At 36.7% G+C, this 24,369-nt stretch overlaps 2 protein-coding genes across 3 annotated transcripts in view; one reads left to right on the forward strand and one right to left on the reverse strand.

Annotated features, from left to right (window-relative positions):
• The window catches only part of MFSD8 (major facilitator superfamily domain containing 8), a 158,474-nt gene extending 143,050 nt beyond the window's left edge, over positions 1 to 15,424 (reverse strand). The window contains exons 1-5 of one of the 2 annotated variants that reach the window (XM_053703642.1): positions 14,004 to 15,287; positions 11,345 to 11,447; positions 10,190 to 10,275; positions 8,248 to 8,291; positions 7,718 to 7,820 (exon numbers count right to left, since the gene is read on the reverse strand). The gene's annotated coding sequence lies outside the window, so the exon portion shown is untranslated. Of the gene's footprint in view, positions 1 to 7,717; positions 7,821 to 8,247; positions 8,292 to 10,189; positions 10,276 to 11,344; positions 11,448 to 14,003; positions 15,288 to 15,309 lie in introns of those variants that run through there. The other variant, XM_053703641.1, reaches the window with a different exon arrangement.
• A 397-nt stretch (positions 15,425 to 15,821) lies between these two features.
• The window catches only part of ABHD18 (abhydrolase domain containing 18), a 159,166-nt gene continuing 150,618 nt past the window's right edge, over positions 15,822 to 24,369 (forward strand). Inside the window, exon 1 of the mRNA XM_053703649.1 lies at positions 15,822 to 15,953. The gene's annotated coding sequence lies outside the window, so the exon portion shown is untranslated. The remainder of the gene's footprint in view (positions 15,954 to 24,369) is intronic.

Consider the following 24,369-nt stretch of genomic DNA (forward strand, 5'->3'; position numbering starts at 1 on the left):
TAGGTAATTTAGCTGTAGGGTGGTGCCAATAATCAGCGGATTACTAGATAATTGACTGGTGCTCTTAGGAAGTACGACCACTCAGGATCACTGCACAGACACGCCACCAAGATTGCCTCCTTTTTATGTCTCTAGGCAAACACAACGTTTTAAAAAAAGTAAAACCACACCAATTTCTCACCACTGCTTCTACTGGCCCCAGTTTTCAAACATAATGCTGCTTGCTTTTTCAAAAGCATCTTAAAGGGACATAAAAACCAAAAATGTTTGTTCATGATTCAGATAGAATATACAATTTTAAATAACTTTTTATATTACTTCTATTATCACATTTTCTTTGTTTTCCTTGTTATCGTTTGTTGAAAAGAAGGAAGGTAAGTTTAGGAGCATGCACGTCTCTGTAGCAGTATATGGCAGTAGTTCAGCAACAATGTTATACATTAGCAAGAGCACTAGATGGCAGCACTATTTCCTTTAACGTAGTGCTCTAGGCATGTGCATACTACCTACCTAGATATATCTTCAACAAGGAATAACATGAGAACAAAGCACATTTGATAATAGAAGTAAATTGGAAAAAAAAAATAGTGGGCTCTGTCGTAATCATGAAAAAAAAAATGGGTTTCATGTCCCTTTAAAAAAACCACAAACTATCGAGAAAATAATTGGGCCTGATATTTTCCCTGCATTTCTTTATAAATAAGCATACATGGAGGGGTGTGGCCAGCAGCCAGGGGAGGAAGACGTGTTTGCTGTGAGCTCCGTATAGACAGAGTAAAAAAACTAATAAAAATCGCAGCATATCATCTGGGTCTAGTCTCCTAAAATTGGTCACATTGCAGGAGAACAGTGGAAGAAGCCTGCGGACTTCATTAGAGAACAGCTGCGAGCCCCGTTCATCAGTGTACTTCTGGATCACTTATAGTAGCCGGACGGTCGGGGCTCCGCTCCGACAGCTGGACGAGGCATAAAGACCCAAGAAAAATACTTTTGTTCTCGGAAGACCCAGGGACCACTAAGCCACAGTGACCGGATAGTGCGTTTGAAATGGAACGCATCGCGGCTCTCAGGAAATCTGTACTTCACAAACATCTGGCACTTCAGGTTGGTAAGAGAGGGAGCTGTGGTGGGAAAGTAACACTGAGAGGGCAGTGAAATAGCGCTTATTAATTTGGGACTCAAACTCAAACCAATAATTGTTTTACATAATAACAGGTCTGGTGATAGATCATAACTTTGCTTTCAATAATAGTAAATTTTGGCGGGGAAAGACGCCATCTTGACCAGACAAAACATTCCTATTCAGCTGCGTCACTGGCATGTTGCAGCTCTCAAAACTGAACAGAGATCTGTGCTATATTATGCGATTAACATATAAGCCTAGCTGCATAATATCATCAGTTTAAAAGATCGAACACACATGTAAAAGTCCTTACATAAAGCACATAAGTTCCTTCTAAGACCTTTAAACAAAAAAGGAAAAAACAACATCTACTATCCCTTTAGCCTGATCAGGAAGTTTATATAACTGCTTTTTGGCAGCTGCCAGAAGGGTATTATAAGAGGTCTAAAGTCATAAGACAAAGGAACAGCTCAATAAACACATAGAAACCTCTGGTTTCAACTTTAATTCCACAACCCTCCAGAGACTCAACAATGAAGAACTAATAAACCTGGGGACAGGAGAGATGGCAGGTTCTCTTAACCCTCGAGATCCCGCACAAATAAAGTATAATATCACTCAATATGAAGTGGCATATTTGAAATTATAACGTTAATAACCTAGCTCCTGAGATACGCCTACAAGCTCTGTCGGCTTGTAAATTATACTTCAGTTATATTTATAATCCCCTATTAAAGCAGACAAGATGAAGAACAAAAAACACAAACTGTTAAAGAATGTCTCAATAAATCACAACTAAAGCAGAAACAACTGGAAAAGGGTTCCCCCTTTCACTAGCGACAACATGAATATGCAAGCACAACTGAAATAACTGCACCAAGCATAATGAACTCTCAAAATAAAGAACTTTTGTCACAAATAAAATCTTTATTTCAGGAAGAACTAAAAACTGCTTTATCGGATTTGATACAAGACATCAAAGATATTGGCAGCCGCAAAGCGGAACTTCAAGAGAAAACAGACAACATAGCAGAGGAAATTCCGCAGATCCAAAATTCCTTATCAGCACATGCTGACTACATTGGCAAGCTAGAAGAACAAATTGAAGATCTTGAAAATAGATCTCGTAGATCTAACCTACGCATTAGGAACTTACCAGAATCATATAAAAATCTAAAAGAAACCATGACTAAGCTTTTCCATCAACTTGTACCAGAGATCGAATCTGAGATGTTTCTCATGGACAGAGTACATAGAGCTTTAACTAAACCCCAACAATCATTAACAAGAGACATTATACTTAAACTCCATTACTTTCATATAAATGAACTTATCCTCAAAGCAGCCAGAGCAAAGCAGCACATCCCCTTTGAGACCCACCCAATTCAAATATTTGCCGACATTGCTCCTCTCACCCTACGGAAGCGTAGAGAACTCAAACCAATTACAACAGCTCTCACTACAGCGCAGATCAAATACAGGTGGAACTACCCTTTTAAACTTATATTCTCTCATCAAAATATCAACCACACCTGCTCCACATTAGAAGAGGGATTGGCTATGCTGCAGCGTTTACAGATCCACCTTGAATCCCCCTCCACTCCAACGATCCCAAATCCTCAAAAGAAGACTTTTCATCGTGAATGGACACCAGTATAAAAAGCCAGAAAATCTAAAAAAATCAAAGTCATATCCTAGCACCAATATGGACTCTGATCCACTCAGCGAAGAGGAAGTCCCGCCAACCTGATGACAGAGGACAAAGTGTTGAGTATTTTCTCGTTCACAGCATAATTGGTAAAGTGGGCCATATTTTGGTCCCAACCTCCACTGGAGAAACTTCTATTTAAGCTAATTTTAGATTGACTGTTTGTGTTTGTAATTTTTCGTTAAGAGTTTAAACTTGTTACGGGTATAACATATACCTAAATGTTCTAATGTATCCATAAGCATTCATGCTCTTCTCAGGAGCTACCCCCCCACCCTCCCCTTCCCCACATCCCCCACCCTATCCCCCATCCCCTTCCCCACATCCCCCATCCTATTCCCCCTCCCCTCTTCTTCCTACTACCACTCACTCCCTTTCCTGTTCTTATCCCCATCATGCTACATAATAACTATCAAGGGAATATGAGCAGATACATATTGCATTATATACACTATAAGACCTGCCTTCCCACACATCTCACTAAACTCCCCAGGTTGAGAATCCTAATACATTTATGAGAATTCAATTGTTTCTCATTGTTCTGAAGTATTTGAACCAGTTGTATTTATTGTTAATGTTGTTACGTTTGCTAATATGTAATTGTTATCTGCGGGTTACTTCTTACTGTCTTAAGATTACATTCAATGTTTCATACTTCCTTCAGAATACATTGTCTGTTGAATACTATCTACTAGTCAGAGGTCTTCTGTATTTGGTAAGTCCTGGCTCTCCACCACAAATTTTCCTTCAGGGTTACATTGGGCCCTACATGACCTTACTATTTGAGGCAACTGCTATGGTGATAATGCCCCCTATTTCCCAAGATGTCTATTAAAATACTATCTCATAATGCGTGGGGTCTTAACTCCGATATTAAAAGGAAAAAGGCAATCTCCACTTACAAGGCGCGAAAGGCACAGATAGTCATGATACAGGAAACACACTTCACCAAGACATATACCCCAAAATACTGGGACAGGTTGTACCCCATTCAATACCATGCAGTCTGTAATAAAAAAAGGGTGTGGTCAGTTCTCCTTCACTCATCCTTAAACTTCAAAGAGGAAGAAGTAGTCATTGATAAATAAGGGAGATACCTCTTGATTAGAGGTCTAATCCAGAAAATCCCAGTAGTAATAGTTAATGTTTATGCTCCTAATGATCACCAAGCGACCTTTATGACAAAAGTGAGTAAACTTCTAACTCTCTGGAGGAAATATAAAACTATTATGGGGGGGGGAGATTTTACTCTTACATTAGACCCCAAGCTAGACCGTACCGCACAAGGGTCGATTTAGAATACCTGTAGATCCTCCCATAATACTTTAAAAGATTTTATAGCAGATCACAACCTCATTGATAGTTGGAGAACAATAAAATGACAGCACAAGAGACTATACATATTTTTCGCCAATGCATAACTCACACTCTAGGATAGATTATATCTTCACAAGCCAAATTTTGATACCACTCCTGACAAAAGCTTCAATATTAAACTGTCCGTGGTCAGACCATTCCATGGTGGAAGTCACTTTATCTGGAGTATTAAACCCAAACAGAATCAAATCCTGGACATTAAATACAGGCTTGCTACAGGATAAAAGTATTATTACAACAGCTCCACCAACAGATCTCTGAGTTCATTTCAATCAATGAAGGTAGCACTTCTAACCCCCTATTTGCTTGGGGCACTTTAAAAGCTTTTGTAAGGGGTTTTCTAAATGCTGATTCGAGTAGGAGGAATACACAAACTAAGACTAAGCTGACAACTGCAATCTGAGGCAAATTTACTAAGAAGTCAAATGACCAACAGCCCAAACAAAAAAGATATGAAACAGCTTAGAGCTAAGAATGTTGAAATAAATCAATTATTAGATAAAGAAGCAATTAGGTCCATTAAAATTATAGACACACACTATTAAATTTACTGCAATAAGCCGGACAAAATGCTAACAAATAAGCTAAAGGAATTAACTAGAAATACCACAGTACCACAGTTGAAGAGGCCAGATGGAACATCCACTAATGATCCTCTTTGTATTGCCAATACGTTTGCTGACTTTTATAATGGTTTGTTAAACCTTCCCGACCCTAACAGAGGCAAAGACAAGTTGGAAGAACTATACAGTTTTCTAGGTCAGAGCTCACTACCAAATGTTTCGGTAGTGTCAGGATGCAAGGAATCAGACTGAAACGAGAAGTGCAAAAATAATCACATCTTTATTAATAGCAAAAAATAATAAAAAGTCCACAAGTCAAATAACAAGCCAGGAATCAAAACCAGAGCTGGTAGTCAGACGAGCCGAGTCAGGAGCCAAGGCGAATAGTCAGACGAGCCGAGTCAGGAGCCAAAGAGAGTAGTCAGACAAGCCGGAATCAGTAACAAGGAGAACATCAGAGTCAGGAACAAGCCAGGGATCAGGAACCAGGAGGGATATCAGACAGCCAGGTAATACACAGGAGCTCTCACAAACAGGTCTGAGACAACGCAAGGGCAAAGCATACTGAACAGAGGCCCTTTAAATAATAAGTGATGAAATCACAATTCTGAGACTGCATCCTGTATCACATGGATGATGTACACCAGTCTGGCCATAAAAGGAAGTGCAGGAAATAAGCAGCATCACACAGTATGCACCAGAGTCAGCAAGAGAGGTGAGGAAAATGGCTGCCAACAGCACATGGCAAACAAAAAACCCTGACAGGTAGACAAACTCAAATCTTTGAATTTTCCTATTACTCAGGAGGAAGTAAGAGCAGCCATAAAAAAAATCTAAAAAGCCCCAAAACACCTGGACCAGATGGTTACTCTGGGGTCTTCTACAAATCCCTACAAGATATTATGATTCCCCAGTTGACCCAGGTTTTTAATTCCATTATGAAAGGTATAGAAATCCCTAGAGAAATGTTAATGGCCAGTTATACCAAAACCGGGTAAAAACAAACAAACAAACAACACTGCCAAAATTATAGACCAATTTCCTTAATTGATATTAAGATACTCACTAAAATATTAGCCAATCGACTCAATCCCACCGCCTTTTCTGTTTCTTTCCTTTGATGCAGAGAAGGTGTTCGATAGGATTAGCTGGGACTATAGGTTTGCCGTTTTGAAAAAAAAAAATAGGCATGCAGGGCGAATTCTGTGATGCCCTTGCTACCCTTTACTCAGTCCCTACGGCCTTTGTTAAACTTTCAGGATACCAATCAAAACCAATACACATCAACAATGGTACACGGCTGGGCTGCCCCCTATTTCCGTTGTTGTTTACTCTTTGTATTGAGCCAGTAGCGGTGAAAATCAGAGATGACCTGGATGTCTCGGGACTGATGGTGGGTCAAAAAGAATATAAAGTATCTCTGTTCGCAGATGACGTTATACTGTCATTAACTAAGCCACTCCTATCACTTCCTCCTCTATATGCATTAATACATCACTTCAGTAGGACATCGAGTTATAAGTTGAATCAAGATAAATGTGAGGCTTTAAGCATTAAATTACCCAAACATACAATAAAAACTTCTGGAGCTGAATTTCTCATTCAAATGGGCCCCCAAAACTCTTAAATACCTGGGGATAAATCTCCCTGCAAACATTTACACCCTATACCAAGCTAACTAAATCCCTATGTTTAAACACATCAGACGCCTCATCGCGAAATGGTTAAAACTTAAGATCTCCCTGTATGGCAGAATTGTATCAACTAAAATGACATTACTACCGAAATTATTGTATTTATTTCGATCTTTACCAGTGTCGATACCGTTTTCAGAATTGAATGCCTTGCAGAGAGACATACTACGCTTTGTGTGGCAGGGTAAAAAAAAGCTAGACTAATAAAATTATGTGCACCCATAAGGAAAATGGAGGAGTTGGTGTTCCAGATTTAGTATCATATTACCACACAGCGTGATTGGCCCAGACCATACACTGGTTTAAAGGTGAACAAAGCGCTCAATGGGTACATATTGAAGCTGATGTACTGGAAACTGATCAGATGTCAAGCCTCCTTTGGGCGCCAAGGAACTTTAGATATCCCTTACAGAGCAAATTTTTGGCGATCTCTCACACCCTATTCCTTTAGAATAAACTGAATGCAAAACATACTTTTATTTAAATTCCCAATAAATAACACTTTCGAATCTTTATGCTTAACTTCGGAATACACTAAAAGTATGATAACAATTATTTATCGTTTACTTAATAGTAAATTTTCTACGAACAAGTCTCTGCTAATGTTAAAGTGGGAAAAGGATTTAGATGCTTCTTGGCCCCTTAAAACTTGGATTGATAGTCTGACCAATGGGCTCTCATTTTCACATAACGCAACTCTTAAAGAGAATTAAATAAAGGTGGCTTTTATGTGGTACCTCCACCCGACTAGGTTCGGAGATATAGAAATCCAGCCCCAGCATTTGTGTTATAGAGGTTGTGGTGAGAGGGGCTTGTATATAGACATGTGGGGGCACTGCATTAAAGCCAGAGAAGTGTTTACTCAAACATCCGCCCTTTTGAGGTCAGTTTTCCAAACACAAATAGTCTTAACACCTGAACAAGCCTTATTACATTTTAAGATTCCACAACTCCCAAAAAAATACTATAGATTAGCCATGACCATTTGTACAGTTATTAGAATAAGTTTGGCCCAACACTGGAAGAATGCTCCACCAAACTTTTCGTTTATCTACAATAAAATAGCATATCACTATAATATGGCCGGCATGACAGCTGAGACGTTGAACACAAGGGAACGTTTTCTCATACAATGGGAAACCTTTATAATGTACCATGAAAACAGGAATAGACGGGGGTATAGAATACTTCTGCTACTAAACCTTGCCCTTTACAGATTGGGTGGTGGAGAGCCGGGACCAGGGAGACTCACCAGTTATGGGGTGGAAGCACTTTGTATGTTACAAAATGTGTGATTTTTGCATCTTGAATAGCACCTCTTGAGATGAACCAGAACACAAGAACTTCAGGAGAGACTGCAGAAACAACAGTGCAATTTTAGTATGTGGTGAAAAACCCTTTAACTATTGAATGCATTGAAATGAGGTGTCTAATGTAATCTGTACTGACAACTTATTATTTGTACCATACTGGTTTATTAAATTCTGTTAACTGATATTTTTGAAAACTATAATAAAAATAATTTCAACATAAAATAAGCATACATTTTGCAGCATATTGAGGTGATTTAAAACAAAGCACGCTTGAAAATGTGGCATACTTTTTTTATTTTATTTAAAAGCCCTTAGAAAAGGTTATGAATGAGAGAAATAATCAAGGACTGTAGCTGAAATAAAAAAAAAAAAACCTTCACATGTGAATTGTATTTCCTAAACAAGTAACACTTCTTAAACAATGAAAATGGCTAAACTTTAGACTGTACCTATTAACATACTGACTAACCTGTTGAAGATATGGCCATATTGATGTCATCACGATCGAAAACCCTAAAATAAAAATATTGTGTAAGGCAGGCCCAAGAATTGGTAATTAACATTTAGTCATTAGACAACCAAGATACTTTTTTCAAGTAAAAATACATTCAAAATTGAAATATGAATAATTATATTTATGTTTTAAAAGGAAGCAATGACAAAATGCTTCTAGAGAAATGTACTACTGATTTATAGACATACACGATAATGCTGCGCTTGCTTGTTGCTCCCACATTCAAACACTGTGGGGCCTATATATCAAGCTCCGTATGGAGCTTGATGCCCCGTGTTTCTGGCGAGCCTGCAGACTCGCCAGAAACAACAGTTATGAAGCAGCGGTCACAAAGACCGCTGCTCCATAACCTGTCCGCCTGCTCTGAGCAGGCGGACAGACATCGCCGGAAATCAACCCGATCGAGTATGATCGGGTTGATTGACCCCCCCCTGTTGGCGGTCCATTGGCCGTGAGTCTGCAGGGGGCAGTGTTGCACCAGCAGCTCTTGTGAGCTGCTGGTGCAATGCTGAATACGGAGAGTGTATTGCTCTCCGTATTCAGCGAGGTCTGGCGGACCTGATCCGCACTGTTAAATAGAGGCCTGTGTCTGCTTAGAAAACCAGGTGTGAGATGTATCATGGTCAGTGATATCTCAGTTTACATCATACAGACCACCAATTACTCTCTGAGAAGGTGCAGCATTTCAATGCAGGTGCACTGGAACAGAACAGCATATACTTCCATTCAAAATTGACATGCACTCATGCACATTTCAATCATGACATTTATGTACCATTAAAGGGACAGTAAATGATTGTAATTATAATATTTTTCTAGCAGTCCTGCAATAAACTAAGATGTTGTGAGTTTGAAAATATTTGGAATTCATAATCATCTTGTTTGCTACAACTGTTTTTTAATAGCCAAACTATACCCACCATTTGCTAGTCACTGCCATTATGTTAACAAACGCTCCACTGTTTTGCAGTTTTTATTTAATCATCTCTGCTTAAGTCAATTAGGGACATATATATGCAGGGTTAGGCTTGATAAGCCTGTCATGTGCCCTAAGTTCACAGCATTGGAAAACTCTAAACTTTCAGACTTAAAGTAATTGTAAACTTTACTGAATTAAAGGCCAGTATTAAATAATACTCTTAAAAACAGGAGGACTTAAATTCATTAAAGTTTACAATGATGCTTATTTTTTAAAATACTTACCTTTGCATCATAGAAAACATAACGCTGATCCTCCGCCCGCATCAGCTGCATTCTTTAGCAGATGGATGACGAATCCGGCTTCCTCCAATCGTTGTGTGCCCCCTTTGGCATCCAGCTTGTGGGGCAATGCAACGATTGGAGGAAGCCATTTTCGTCATCAATATGCTAATGAAGCAGCTGATGCGGACGGAGGATTGGCGTTATTTTTACCATAACGCAAAGGTAAGTATTTTTAAAAAATAAGCATCATTGTAAACTGTAATGTATTAAAGTGCCCATGTTTTTAAGAGTATTATTTAATACTGGCCTTTAATTCAATAAAGTTTACAATCACTTTAAATTACAGGATAATGCAGAATAAATAATTGAAACATACAATTTTTTTTTTATTTTTTTTTTACTGCACATATTGAAAAAAAATATTACAACCTCAAACTGTTTTACTGTCCCTTTAAGTTTGATAAAAAGACTAATGGTGATTTTACTAAATCTAGTACAATTTTGTCATAAAATAACAGTCTGAAAATAAAGTGAAATTGTAATGCAAAAGCTAATTTTCAGAGTATCCTTACAGCAATGGATGGTTTAGGTTTATGGAATGTTTGGTTTTATAATGGCATTTGAAAAAAATAAAAAATAAAAGACATTCTAAAAATACCACTAAATAAATAGTCAATACAAACTGTGAACTTACCTACACTGCTAAGAAACATTGTAAGGTACATAATTCGAATGGACCACCATCTGTTTTTAAGCCGTTTCTGGAATTCCACATTATTACTGAAAATAACCCAAGAAATACATGCAAACTGAGACTATAATCTGCAGAACAATTCATTATACGAAATTTGAATGGTACAATCAAATGCAAAAACTACATACACTAAACACTGTCACATCGCTAAAATCATCTCCAGAGTAGGAATGCACTACTGGGACTTGGCTGAACACAGCTGGTGAATCAATGACAAGAAACATGTGTGTGGCCACTTATCACCAGCTAGTTCCCATTAGTGCACTGCTGTTCCTACTGCTTCCTTGGTATACTTTTATACAAAGGATACCAAAAGAATGAAGAAAATTTAATGAAGTAATTTGAAAACTATCTTAAAACTGAATACTTTACTTACACTATGAAAATATAATGCAGACTTCATGTCCCTTTAAATACACAGTAAGTCAGTAATGCAGATTATTAAGGTAACACTATAGTTAGAAATGTAAAAGCTATCTTGATAAAGTAAGGTAACTTATATCATATAGCAGAGTGGTGTAGAGAAACGATAGTAGTGTTAGCCACTGGATTAAATGAAAGCATCAATTCTTTTGTGAAAAAAGGTAATTTTATACCGCAGTGAGTAACACAAATACTTTTGTCATCTCTTCACTGCAGCTAAAAAGGCATTATAAAATATATTACAGTTTTTGTTTAAAAAGACAGATGTTCCTCTCGTGCCTTTAATAAAACTACTTTATTTTCATATGTGAATATGTGCCCCTGTCACTAGCAGAGTTTTGTTTAGGAGTTTTCATCGTTAGCGAGTAAGCTCTAGCTAGGAATCAGTTGTGCACAAATAAGCAGTTCTTATTGGTGTCAACTTAAATTATTATTTTTTTATATAAATAACCGAACTTAAAGAGACACTGAAGTCAAACACAATCCTGAGCCTTTCTCCGTACGCTCTAATGGAAAAGAGCCAAGTTTTAAAGGATAATAAATAAATAAAAACAGAAATAAAAACCTTTTTCAGGTAAAAGACCAATATATGTAAGTGCGACTCTTCCATATGCATTTTAGAACATTTCTGAGTGTAATCTACTTATAAAGATCAATATTGCATATTTGTACCTGTCATGAGAAGGGTACAAGAGGGGTGTTGTTTCATCGTCGCTGTTAATACTGGAAGACATACTGCCTGGCTGGGATCACGACGAGAATCTAAACAGGACACCTGCAACACAGAAATTACATTAAGACAACAGGAGTAACATTTTAAAATCTATCCATGGGTAAAACCACATTATGTTTAAAAAAAAGTTCAGTGTCTAGCAGGATGTAATTGCCAGAAAAGTAATTTTATGTTAAAGGGACATGTCATCTTGGACATACAATTGCAAAAAGAACATTTTATTATTACCTATTGCCAGCATACAAGTATTTTTTAACCCCAGCAAAAGGGATTAAACATATAGTTAAAGTCAGCTTTACAGCAGCAATGTACTACTGGGAGCTAACTGATCACATCTGGAGAGCCAATGACAAGAGACAATTGTCTGTAGCCACCATTTACCAGCTAGCTCCCCATAGTAAATTGCTGCTCCTGAGCATATGTACGTTTCCTTTTCAATAAAGGATATCAAAAGAGCACAGTACATTTGATAATACTGTATAAAGTTAATTTAAAAGTGCCTTAAAATCACTTGCTCTATATGAGTCAATAACATTTTATTTTGACTTTTCACATCCCTTTAAAATGCTGAAGTTACAAATTTAATTTAAAACTGCATATGCAGAGCAAACATTCACCAACCAATGCTTATTTTCATTCAGTAAGTACACACTATTTAATCAAACATCCAGCAGTATCTCTTTTGGAAATAAAAAGCACTTTATCCTTAAAAAGACTCCAATGTTGCAAATGTTCACTTTTCTAACACCCGTTATTTATATTTTTATATGTTTCTGATACTGCAATGACTATATTAATAAATTACAATGAAAATAAAAATAAAATAATATCACCTAGAAAGTACCTATACATAACTTTCAAAAAAGGGCCATTATAGTAAAAAAAATTAGCATGCTCTCATTTGTAAGAGTATGTAATTGTATCCCAATCATCCCTGCAAATATATGTGTTTAACCCCCAAACTGCTGATCCTGAGAGGAAACTGCCGCTGATTCAATCAGCAGTGCTAATGACACAATCCAGCTATGCAACTAGCATTGGATCAGAGGCAGTTTCCGCTTAGGACCATCAGTTCTCTGCGGCACCAGTGCAGTAATTTACCTCTGTGAGCAGGTCAAACACATCAGTTGGCTGAATCAATAGTGATAAAATTACATGTTTTAAAAGGGACATGATTCAGATAGGGCATGTCATTTTAAACAACTTTCCAATTTACTTTTATCAGCAATTTGTCTTTGTTCTCTTGATATTCTCAGTTGAAAACTAAACCTAGGAGGTTCATATACTAATTGCTAAGCCCTTGAAGGCCGCCTCTTATCTGAATGCATGTTGACATGTTTTTCACAACCAGAGGGCGTTAGTTCATGTGTGCCATATAGATAACATCGTGCTCACGCTCGTGGAGTTACCTAGGAGTCAGCACTGATTGGCTAAAATGCACGTCTGTCAAATAGAACTGAAATTAGGAGGGCTGCAGCTGCAGAGGCTTAGACACAAGGTAATCACAGAGGTAAAAAGTAAATTAATATAACTGTGTTGCGGGGAATGGGTAATAAAGGGATTATCTATCTTTTTAAACAATAAAAATTCTGGTGTAGACTGTCCCTTTAGCTTTTAAAAAACTGATTTCATAAACTATATTCAGCTTCATTATACAGACATTATTTTCTTAAACTAGATACTCTGAAGTTCAAAATAGATTGTGTTTTTTGAATCATTTTATTATTAACCTCTTAAGAACATGACGGAATTTTTCCGTCATAAAACAATTGAGCAAACTGAAAGCTGTGTCCTTAAAGGGTTAATATCACATTTAATAAAAAATACACTAAATTAATCATTTTAAACATAACAGCACTTATGTTTTTACATTTCACAATGAGACTTACAACTTATTACAGTGTACATTTTTTAAGTATTAATACAATTTTAAAATCATACTATTGTAAACGAAAAGTTTGATTTACTGAGACAAAAATATTTAGCTTTCAATTACTCATTTATTATCAATAAACATTCTGCATTAAGTTAGACAATATATGAAATAAAAATAATTGTTCATTAGGATTTAATATAGATAGAAAAGAGGGCATAAATCGATTTGTTTAGTACAGTAGACCCTCTGGTAGTGCTTTTCGTGGCATAATATGCAAATTAGTGTCCACTGTGAAATATATTTCAAAGTTGCCATGTATGTTAGCAATATTTGCATTGGTTTACAGCCAGGGACATACCCTTTTAAAAACGTATTCTCTCCTATGCTGAGACCATTAAGAAAGAGATATACATGTGCTACTACACTGATCAAACAAATTGGTGTGTAAAATGTGGCAGGGTATGAAATATGCACTTCTAATTTGGCAAATAAAATAAAGTCAAAAAAAAGTTTAATTTACAGGAAAAATTGACAAACTATATAATGAAAGTATATTGCAACGTTGATTTTTATACTACACTATTATTTTAGGGTAATTGCATTTTGAGTTTTATATCAATTTAATCCTCTAGCTGATAGAATGTACATTCTAGAAATGTGCGTTTTGACAACAGGACATGCAAATGAGCATATATAGAATGATTACTAATTTTGAAACACACTTTTTAAAGCAAGCAATGATGAAATGCCCAAGTCACAACACAATTCAAATGCAGTTTGTCCCTTTTTTGAGATTCAGCTAAAATGTTTGAATCCGAGTATTGTGTACAATGTATATTTTAGTAAACTGATTCCCTAGAAAAACAAACAAACAATCTATGTTTTCATCATGTGTGATAAATAAACTTCAATTCAAGTGCATCACATGAGGGGGCAAGATAACAAAGACACCCACTCTTCTCATCAGAACACAATGGTGGCAGTAAAATTAATGCACTTGCTCATATAAACCCTTTCAAATGTAACGAGCCGTACAATTGACATTCTGGAACCTGCTGTTTAATCCTCCATTCAGTTGTATTTCTTTCTACACTACCCAGGATCACTGCATTGTAAGTTAAATGCACATCATTGTAAATACTAAATGTTAGATATAATGATGTATACAAAGCTAACCACCTGAGAATGATATGGGTGCTGCCATGATGTAACTTAAAGAGAATTAAAAGTGCAAAAAAACGTTTTTAATATGTTCTATTAAATATAGCAGTGAATAATATCCCCAATATGCAACAGGGAATTAATGTGATGTATCATAGAGCCAGATGATTTCAAGATCTCAGGTCCTGCAAGATTATCTAAGAAGTCTGATCAGCACTCCAAGGTCTCTCAAACGATCTTATTAATGCAAATAGAGAGCTTGTATCTTGCTATGCTTGATGTGAAGGAGACACAGGATTTAAAATATAATGCTAAAAAAAAAGAAAAATTATTTTGTGCGATTTCTCTCCCTGCCGTGAATTATCAAGATTGCAGATGGACTAATTTTCAAGAAAAGAGCCTGTCCGACTGATATCGCCGCTTGCAATGCACAACCTATTACTAGAGAGCAGGCCAGGTCAATCACCCTGAACAAACCAGTGTTGATGTGATTTATCTTGCCACCTCTGAGGTGAAGAAGAGACTAAAGAAGCAATGTCTGCCCCAAAATCTGTGAATGTAGATTAATAAATGTTCCCCTTAGTCTGCTGCTGCAGAAATATTTGTATACAAACTTGCTGTTCTCTCGATACTTCACAACATATCACTATTAAGATACTTATGATAGCAACTGAGTTTTAAAAAAAAAATCAGTAAGAGCAGAGAAAGCTCAGTCTAACTACTTTTCAAAAGTAACAATAGCAAAGAAAAAGTTTCAGTATACTGTCTATAAGCTAAACAGACATGGTCCTAAGCATATTTCTAAGCAAGACTATAAACAGCTCAATAATGTAATCAGCATTCTATTGTCCCCTACTCCACACACACAATGTATTAGCAATAACCATCCAGTAGTGAGGCAGTTAGTATGTGACCCCCAAAAGTGACATCCAGTCCAGTTTCCCCTTCTGTGTAGAAGAGCTCAAACCGGTTTTGTGACCTCTGGACTACTGTATCACCGAAAGCAGCACTGTGTGTGCAACTCTCAATATGGAGACACAAAACTTGCTTAGAGTGAAGATACACAATTTATTTTATTTTAATATAAAAGGGAAGGTAATTCAAGGTATAATGCAATAGACAAAAAAAATGTATGACGATGGTACTGGAAAAATTGCCAGTAAATACTATGGCGGTTCAAGGTTGAAACCTGTGTACGTGCCTTAATCATGTGATTAGTCGCAACACCAAAAGTTTTTAACTTCGTCTTCGACCTCCGTTATCCGTATACATTTTTAAACGGAACCATCAAATTATACATTCTACTGTTATTTTAGCCTTCAGTGCTTCCTGTAAAGTAAACTCACAACATTTCTCCGGCTTCCGAATTCCACGCAAAGAGATGTACGTGCTTGGAGTCACGTTACGCCGCGCGCTCCCGTTGTAACGTTCTACCAGTGACCCTAGCGTACATCGGCGCCTCCTGGAGGTACCGTGCTGCAGTGCTGCATGTGTCCGTAACGGTCCAGCTTGTGAGTATGAGTTGTTTGTGCTCTCTGAATGCAGATGTGTGAGGTGACTGACAGCTGTCACTAGCGGTATAACTTCTTCCAGCTGGCTATATTTTATCTTAATAAGTTTTTTTTTTTTTATTGGCGTGAAGATTCAGTGCCCATTGTATGCCCTTCATATGGAATTAACTTAAAGGTCAACGATCTTAACACATGAAGTGTAATACATATCTATATACACAGTATGAACTTGTACAATATATATGCAGTACCTTTCATTATTTTAAAATGTTTGATAGGCTTAGCTATAATAAAAATACGTTAATCCAAAAATCTATGTATCATTCAGTGTATTCAGTCACACATGGTGTATTAGCATGTTTATTTAAATGTTGTTTTTTTAAGTTTATTTTCTGACATGCGTTACTACAATTTGAATTTAATTAGAGAAAAGCTGATCAATATGACTGAAATATTAATAATGCAGTCTGATTTGTATATTATGTTACCCCCCCCCCCCCCCGATATGATATGCCCCCCTCCCTTATATTGATGGCACAATTTGATATGGTTGGGAAATCATTAGATTTGCTTTCCAAGAGGGATGCCTGTGTGATCTGATTATTGACTAGACTTTGGATAAATAAGTGAAAGTATGACAACAATATTGCTTGTTTTCTGGCGTATTTTTCATTAGTTATGGATACTTTGTATAACAGTGCCATCCAGTCTCTCACTTTTCTGAAGCTGTTATATTATATATTTGACAGTTGTTTACAAAATATTTTGCACAATGACATTAGTAAAAGAAATGTCTATACTGTATACTATACAGTTGTTGAGATTTGATTGGTTTAGACATTTGGAAATATAATCATTATATAGTTTAAAGTTGTGCTATTTAAAGGGACATTCTAGTGTGATAAAAAATAGAATATAGTATACATTTTATATAGCTATTTCTTGGCTTTTTTTAATTGAAAAAACAGAGATAACAGTAGGAACATATACAATATCCATAATTCCACATTCAGAATAGAAATACATTTAAGCACTTTTCATTTTACTTTAAATATTGAAGAAAACTAAGGTATTGGCTGGCATTTACTACCTCCTCAGGTAATAAGTTCCACATTTTGATTTCTCTTACAGTGAATTTTTTTATGTTGATTAAATCTCTTTTCCTTCAGCCTTAAATTCTGACCTCTTGTCACAAAACATATTTTTGGAATAACAGAGCTTCTCTGTATATGGGCCTTGAATATATTTATATAAAGTATTCATGTCACCTCTGAAGCACATTTTTTCTAGGTTTGGCTAACCTCTGCTCATAGCTTAAATTCTCCATTCCCCATATTTGCTTTGTGGCCTTTCTCTTCACTTTTTCTAAGTCCTTTTTTTTTTTTTTTTTAGATTGGTCACCAGAGCTGCACTCCATACTCAAGGTGTGGTCTTACCAGGGATTTATATAGTGACAGTATTATGCTTTTCTCCCTTGCATCAATGCCTCTTTTAATACATGCTAGTATCTTATTAGCCTTAGATGCCGCTGCCCTGCATTGTGCACTTCTTTTTTTTAAGCTTGCTATCTATTACTACTCCCAACTCGCTGTCCTCCTGTTTGTCTAAGTCTATTCCCATTTAAATAATAGCTTATTTTAACTTCCAAAATGTAGACCCTTGCCTTTTCCAGTATTAAATCTCATTTTCCATGTACCTACCCATTGCTCTAATTTTTGTAGATCCCCTTGTAAAGCAAGTTCATCCTGCCCTGACCTAGTGACCTTAAACAACTTTGTATCATCATTATATATATTAAAAAGAACAGGGCCCAGTACTGATCCTTGGGGGACTCCACTAATTAACTTTGTCGAATATGAGTATGATCTGTTTACTACTACTCGTTGCTCCCTGTCTTTTATACAGTTATTTATCCATGAGCTAAAATCTTCAAATATTCCCAGTCCCTTAATTTTGTACATTAATCTCTCATGTGGCACTGTATCAAACGCCTTTAAAAAATCCAAGTATATCACATCAACTGATTCCCCTGTATCTATATTTTTACTTCCTTCCTTTTAGAATCTAATTAGATTAGTTTGACATGATCTTTTTCTCATAAAACCACGCTGAGTTGAACTATTAATCTTGTTTACACTTATATACTCATCAATATAATCCCTTATAATCTCTTTAAGTATATTCCCCACTATTAATGTCAGACTAACTGGTTTATAGCTTCCTGGATCAGCCCTGCTTCCCTTTTTGAAGAGAGCTTTACGCCAGTCCTGGGGTACTATGCCTGAGAATAATGAGTCTTGACAAATTAGTAGAGTAGAGGTTTAGCTATAACAGTGCTTAGTTCCCAGTAAAACCCTTGGGTGTATTCCATCTGGCCTTTGACAAAGCAGTGGTGAAACGCGCTTCAGGCGTTCGCACTTCCCCTCTTCTTGACTTCCGGTATGCTTTACTAATATGTTTGAATTTGAATCCTGCAATTATATTTTCATAGTAGATGCAGCACAGGGACACCCAGATTTGTTAAATTATTGACCAGGTTTACTGCGAAAGTCTTAGATGGGCCTTTTGGCTCAATCAGATAGTGATAGGGATCTTTTGTACTCGCAGTACACTGGTCAATGGGGATAGTTACCACCCTTTTTGTGCTGATCTAGTTTATTGTGATTACGGGTTCTTTATTGATATAATTCATGGTCACTTGCTCTAAGAGGGGTAGGGATGTGTATATGTCTTTTTAATATTTTAACATGTCTTATCTTTGTTTTTATTGATCTAATAAAGGTTAAGTTTTAATTTTTCCCATACCAATTTCCATTTTTCTGATTGATTATATCACTTTCCCTCACACCTTTTTTTGTGATAGTGTGCCATAATAATGCTTCTTTTCTTTCTCTCCCTTTTTGTGATTACAATATTTTGGCATTAGGCACTGCCCTTTTGTAGCTTCATAGGTTTATCTCTGAGGAGGTTGGGAGGGTGGTACAGACCTCGTTTTCCTTGGACTTGTTCTAAGGGCCTCATATACCTGTATTCCATCTAGGCCTGGAGTTTTATTTAACTTAAAGGGACAGTCAACACCTACATTTTTGTTGTTTAAAAAGAAAGATAATTCCTTTATTACCCATTCCCCAGTTTTGCATAACCAAAACAGTTATAATAATACACATTTTACCTCTGTAATTACCTTGTATCTAAGCTTCTGCTGACTGCCCCCTTATTTCAGTTCTTTTGATAGACTTGCATTTTAGCCAATCAGTGTTTACTCTTAGGTTACTTCACGTGCATGCGCTCAATGTTATCTATATGAAAAACATGAAATAATGCCCTCTAGTGGTCAAAATGCATTCAGATTAGAGACAGTCTTCAATGTCTAAAAAATTAGTATATGAACCTCCTAGGTTTAGCTTTCAACTAAGAATACCAAGAGAACAAAGCAAAATTGGTGATAAAAGTAAATTGGGAAGTTGTTTAAAATTGCATGCCCTATTTAAATCATGAAAGTTTCTTTTGGACTTGACTGTCCCTTTTTAATATTATCCATTTTTCCCCCCTGATATCCTCTAGAGATTACCCTGTTAATGGTATGGGCTTGTATTTTCTAGTTTGTTTTTAAGTATCTCCCATTGGTTCCTCTCTTGTGTATGCTGAAGAAAAATACTGGTTTAGTACCTCGGCCTTCTCCCTGTCACATTTAATCATGCTACCCTTCAGACAATTTAATGTACCTATATTGTCCATCTTAGATATTTTTTTTTCCATTTATGTATTTAAAAACCCTTTTAGGGTTTGACTTAGAATCCTTTGCAATTAATATTTATTTTCATTTTTTTTGCTAATTTGATTGCTTTTTTTGCATGCTTTGTTACATTCCTTATATATTTGTTATGTTGAGTCTGCACTATTTTCTTTAAATAATTTAAATGCCCTACTTTTTTTTTTTCTATTTAGCCACATTGGCTTGGATTTATTTATTTTACTTTTATAATCATGTGATATGTGTTGATATGTATATTTATTTAACAAAGTTTTAAATATTATCCATTTATCCTCTGTATTTTTATCAGAGAAAACTTTTGTCACTTGTATCATCATAAATATCTTCCCTTATTGTAGATTTAAGGTCAGGTTTAAAGGGACATAAAACAAGTTGAGATAGAGACAAAATATAATATGTACATTAATTACTTTACCTGCAAATTTATACTGCAGTGCCTCGCTATTAACCCTTTCTTTTAAGTTTCTGAATTGTACAGCTCTAACTCCCACTACACAATTCCTTTTATGGCTGTAGCTATATCCATTGTTGTTTTGGTAAAATGCACAAATGAATAGGGATTATCTGATGGAGCATGCCTAGAAGCTGTGAACTCATGTGAAATACAATGTCTGTGTCTAAACCCTGATAAGAGGGATGGAGCACAGTGTCCAGACAGCATGGCTATTTTAAGTATTTTTGAAAATTATTTTAAAATACTTCCCAACAATTTTTAAACTATTTTTTTTACTTAATTAGCTTCTTTAGGATATGCACAGCTCTCAACCTGTTTTATGGCACTTTAATATACATGCAAATTTCTCCACCCCTTTTATTACTCCTGTCCCTCCTAAATAACTGCCCTGTCATGTGAATGATCCCATCAAGTTTCAGTTATACTGGTAATATCATAGTCCTCTTCTGCAACTAAGAGCTCCAGCTCCCCCATTTTACCTGTCATGATTCTTGCATTAGCTGTCCTACATTTTAATTTTCTTGTGCTTTCTGCTGCTACTTGGTGCGCTTTCCTCCAAACTTTCTAATGTGACATTTCCTAAGTGTACACTTCTGTCATCCCTTGCATGAGAAATTTTAGGTGTGACATATGCAGACTGATCTGTCTGTTCTATTATGCTTGGACTGACCCTCCCCCACTTTGCCTAGTTTAAAAGATTCTCTAAGTATGCTACCATCCTCTCCCCCAATAAACCTGTGCCCATGTCACTCAGGTGCAATCCATCCTAAGTGTAACAACTCTTTATTGTACCTTTAAATTATTTATCCAGCATTGTGAAATGTGAACATGGTATAGAGTCCTGATAAGACTCTGATAACTCTCTGTAAATAGATCATGTTGCATACCACATTGTCTTGCTATGGCAACTGAAAAGGAGCAGCTTGAGATCTGGGTGAAATGTGAAGGGCAAGACATTTTGCTGATTAACCACCAGGGAAATATCTCAATTTACCACTAAAGATAAAAGAAATGAATATGCCTCATTGTAAACTATAACTAGTAGATTTAGGGCTAGATTACAAGTGGTGCGCTAAATATCTCTTGTGCACAATCGATATTAGCGTTCCACTAAGTAATACCAGCACACGTTAATGTTAACAATTAAAGTGCAATGCGAGCTTGCATTTGCATTGCTAGGAAGCATTGCGCTCATGAGAGCGCACTTCTTTAGGCTCCAATGGGAGCCTCATGATGCTATATGAGACAGCATCAGAACCTACGCTCAGCAAAGGGGATTAGTAGCGCAGCAATTGCAGCATTTGTAAATATATATGTATATGCTTATATACATATATATTTGTGTGTTAATATGTGTATATACACATATTTAGCGCTGCGGAACCTGTTGGCGCTCTACAAATACCTGATGATAATAATAACACATAAATATATATGTATAAAAGCGTATACATATATATTTACTGGGAACACACTGTTCCCATAGACCGCGATGTAAAGGCACTTTTCAATGCCATTTTTTTGTAACACCCCACTCCCGACAGCTTTTAATCTCTGGGTAGCAATACCCAGGCCCTTGTAATGACTGGTTACCGTGAGCCTGCAAACGGGAAAATTTGCCTGTTTGCAGGCACGCGATAATTTAGCGCTTCACTAGTAATCTATTCCTTAACCCCTTGAGTGCTAACGACGGCTCTGAGCTGTCGCAGAGTTTCCCACTCAGGTGCTAACAATGGCTCAGAGCCGTTGCTAGCACTCTCCCACCTTGAGGGAGATCTGGGCGCTCCCACCCGCTCCTACCCCGGTGATCGGGCCTGTATAGTGACAGGCATCGCCGGGGCTTCATGTTTTGCGTGGTGACGTCACGCGCAATGACGTGATGACGTCACCGTTCAACTTTATTTAAAAAGACAATGGACAGTATAGGGAAAGGGGGCATGCTGCTTAGAAGCCTGTATCTCAGGCATCTAAGCAGCTACAGACCCCCAACACCCACCGTTGGAAAGGTAATCGCCTAACCTTTCCAACGGTATAAATCTTGGGGATCTGAAGAAAGAAAGAAAAAAGTTAAAAAAAATTAAAAAAACCTCAATTCAGCTTAGCACCCAGGTGGGAAAGTGCTCCGCGTAGGAGCGGGTGGGAGAGTGCTAGCGACGGCTCTGAGCTGTCGTTAGAGGGACACTGAACTGTTATGGAATTTTCAGATACTGCTCACATTTAATTGTGGGTCTTTTTTCAGAAACCCACACGTATTATTTTTTTTTTTTTCTTCAACAGACTCATACTATACCATTATTCTATGTATATTTCATGATCAGTGTTCCCTTTAAGGCAAGTTTTGTGAGTGGCCCAATAGTTAAACAGTTAATTAGAGCAATTCGCAAACACTACACAATGCAGACTGCATTGACTTATTAACTGTCTCATTACTGGGCTGCTCACAAAACTGGCCATGGAGGGAACACTGATCAAGACACGTGTGAACTCTACAACAAAATGTGCTTTTTTTTTAAATTATAATTTTAATAAACAAGGTTGTAAAAATAGTGGGGTTTTTTCTAAACTCTATAGTCAAAAGAAGGGGTTAACCTCCTATAAATAAGGGCCTTTGCGTATATTTAAATAGCTTTGTTATGCACTTTAAAGGGACATTCTAGCTAAAATTAAACTTTCATAATTAAGATAGGGCATTCAGTTTTAAACAACTTTCCAATTTACTTCTATAATCAAATTTGCTTTGTTCTCTTGGTACTCTTTGATGAAAACCATATAGATACAATTGTGCTCACTCCCGTGGACTTATTTATGAGTCAGCATTGATTGGCTAAAATGTAAGTCTGTCGAAAGAACTGAAAATAAGGGGTCAGTCTGCAGAGGCTTAGATGCAAGGTAATCACAGAGGTAAAAAGTATATTAATATATTCGTGTTGGTTATGCAAAACTGGGGACTAAGTAATAAAGGGATTATCTATCTATTTAAACAATTCTGGAGTAGACAGTTCCTTTAAGGCTCCAATGAGCCTCTACTCAAATAAATGCACACTTTTTCATGCTAGGTTATCATTATTACCACAATTATCACCTGGCTATAGTATATGTGTGTGTGTGTGTGTGTATGTATATATGAATGAATATATATGAAAATATATATATATATATATATATATATATATATATATATATATATATATATATATATATATATATATATAATATATGTGTGTATATGTATATGAATATATATATATGTGTGTATGTGTGTGTATATATATATATATATATATATATATATATATATATATATATATATATATATATATATGCAGTGGGACCTCGGTTTACGAATTTAATGCGTTCTCCGGGACGTTTCGTTTTGCGAAAAATTCGGAAACCGAAACACGGTTTCCCATAGGAATGCATTGAAAACCAATTAATGCGTTCCGGAGGTGAGAAAAAAGTCAAATAAAGTATTTTATCTGTTCAAAACTCTTTATAAAGTGCACTTTAAAGGTATAAATACTGTACAGGGACATGATTAATCAAGCAATAACATTTCAAACATGCAACTTTATGTTTTAAAACATCACACATCAACTTTTAAAACATGGCAGACTGTTGGTAACATGGTACAGTACACTTTAACTGTACATAAATAACACGTCAACAGGGAAAACATGGAAAATAGCAAAACAATTTCAACACTGTTTGGAAGATGAGGAGTACAAGGGCAATTGGGCAGCACTAACACAAGCAGGTTCTTCTTCATGTCTAGGCTGTTTTTGTAGGAACCTTTCCATTGTCTGCTGCCTCTGGCGCCTTTTAAGCATCCCTCGGAAAGGGGACATGATGTCTGTGTCAAAACTGCTCACAAGTCTGTGGGCTAGAGCCTTATCTGGGTGGTGCTGCTGTACAAAAGTCTGTAGGTTTACCCACATTTGGCATGCCTCCTTGAGTTCCGTGGAAGAGAGCTGTTCCTCACTCATTTCCTGCTCCTCCATCGACTCCTTCTGCAATTCCACCAGCTCCTCGGTGGTTAGGTCACGGTTGTGTTCCTCCACCAGCTCATAGACATCCTCCTCAGTCACCTCCAGGCCCATGATCCTCCCCAAGGAAACAATTTCCTCCAACACTGTTGACTCTGGTGCAGGTGCAGAAGCACTGGAGGCAGGTTTTACAACACAGTCTGG

The sequence above is a fragment of the Bombina bombina genome, chromosome 2, assembly GCF_027579735.1.
Source record: "Bombina bombina isolate aBomBom1 chromosome 2, aBomBom1.pri, whole genome shotgun sequence".
Lineage (NCBI taxonomy): Eukaryota > Metazoa > Chordata > Amphibia > Anura > Bombinatoridae > Bombina > Bombina bombina.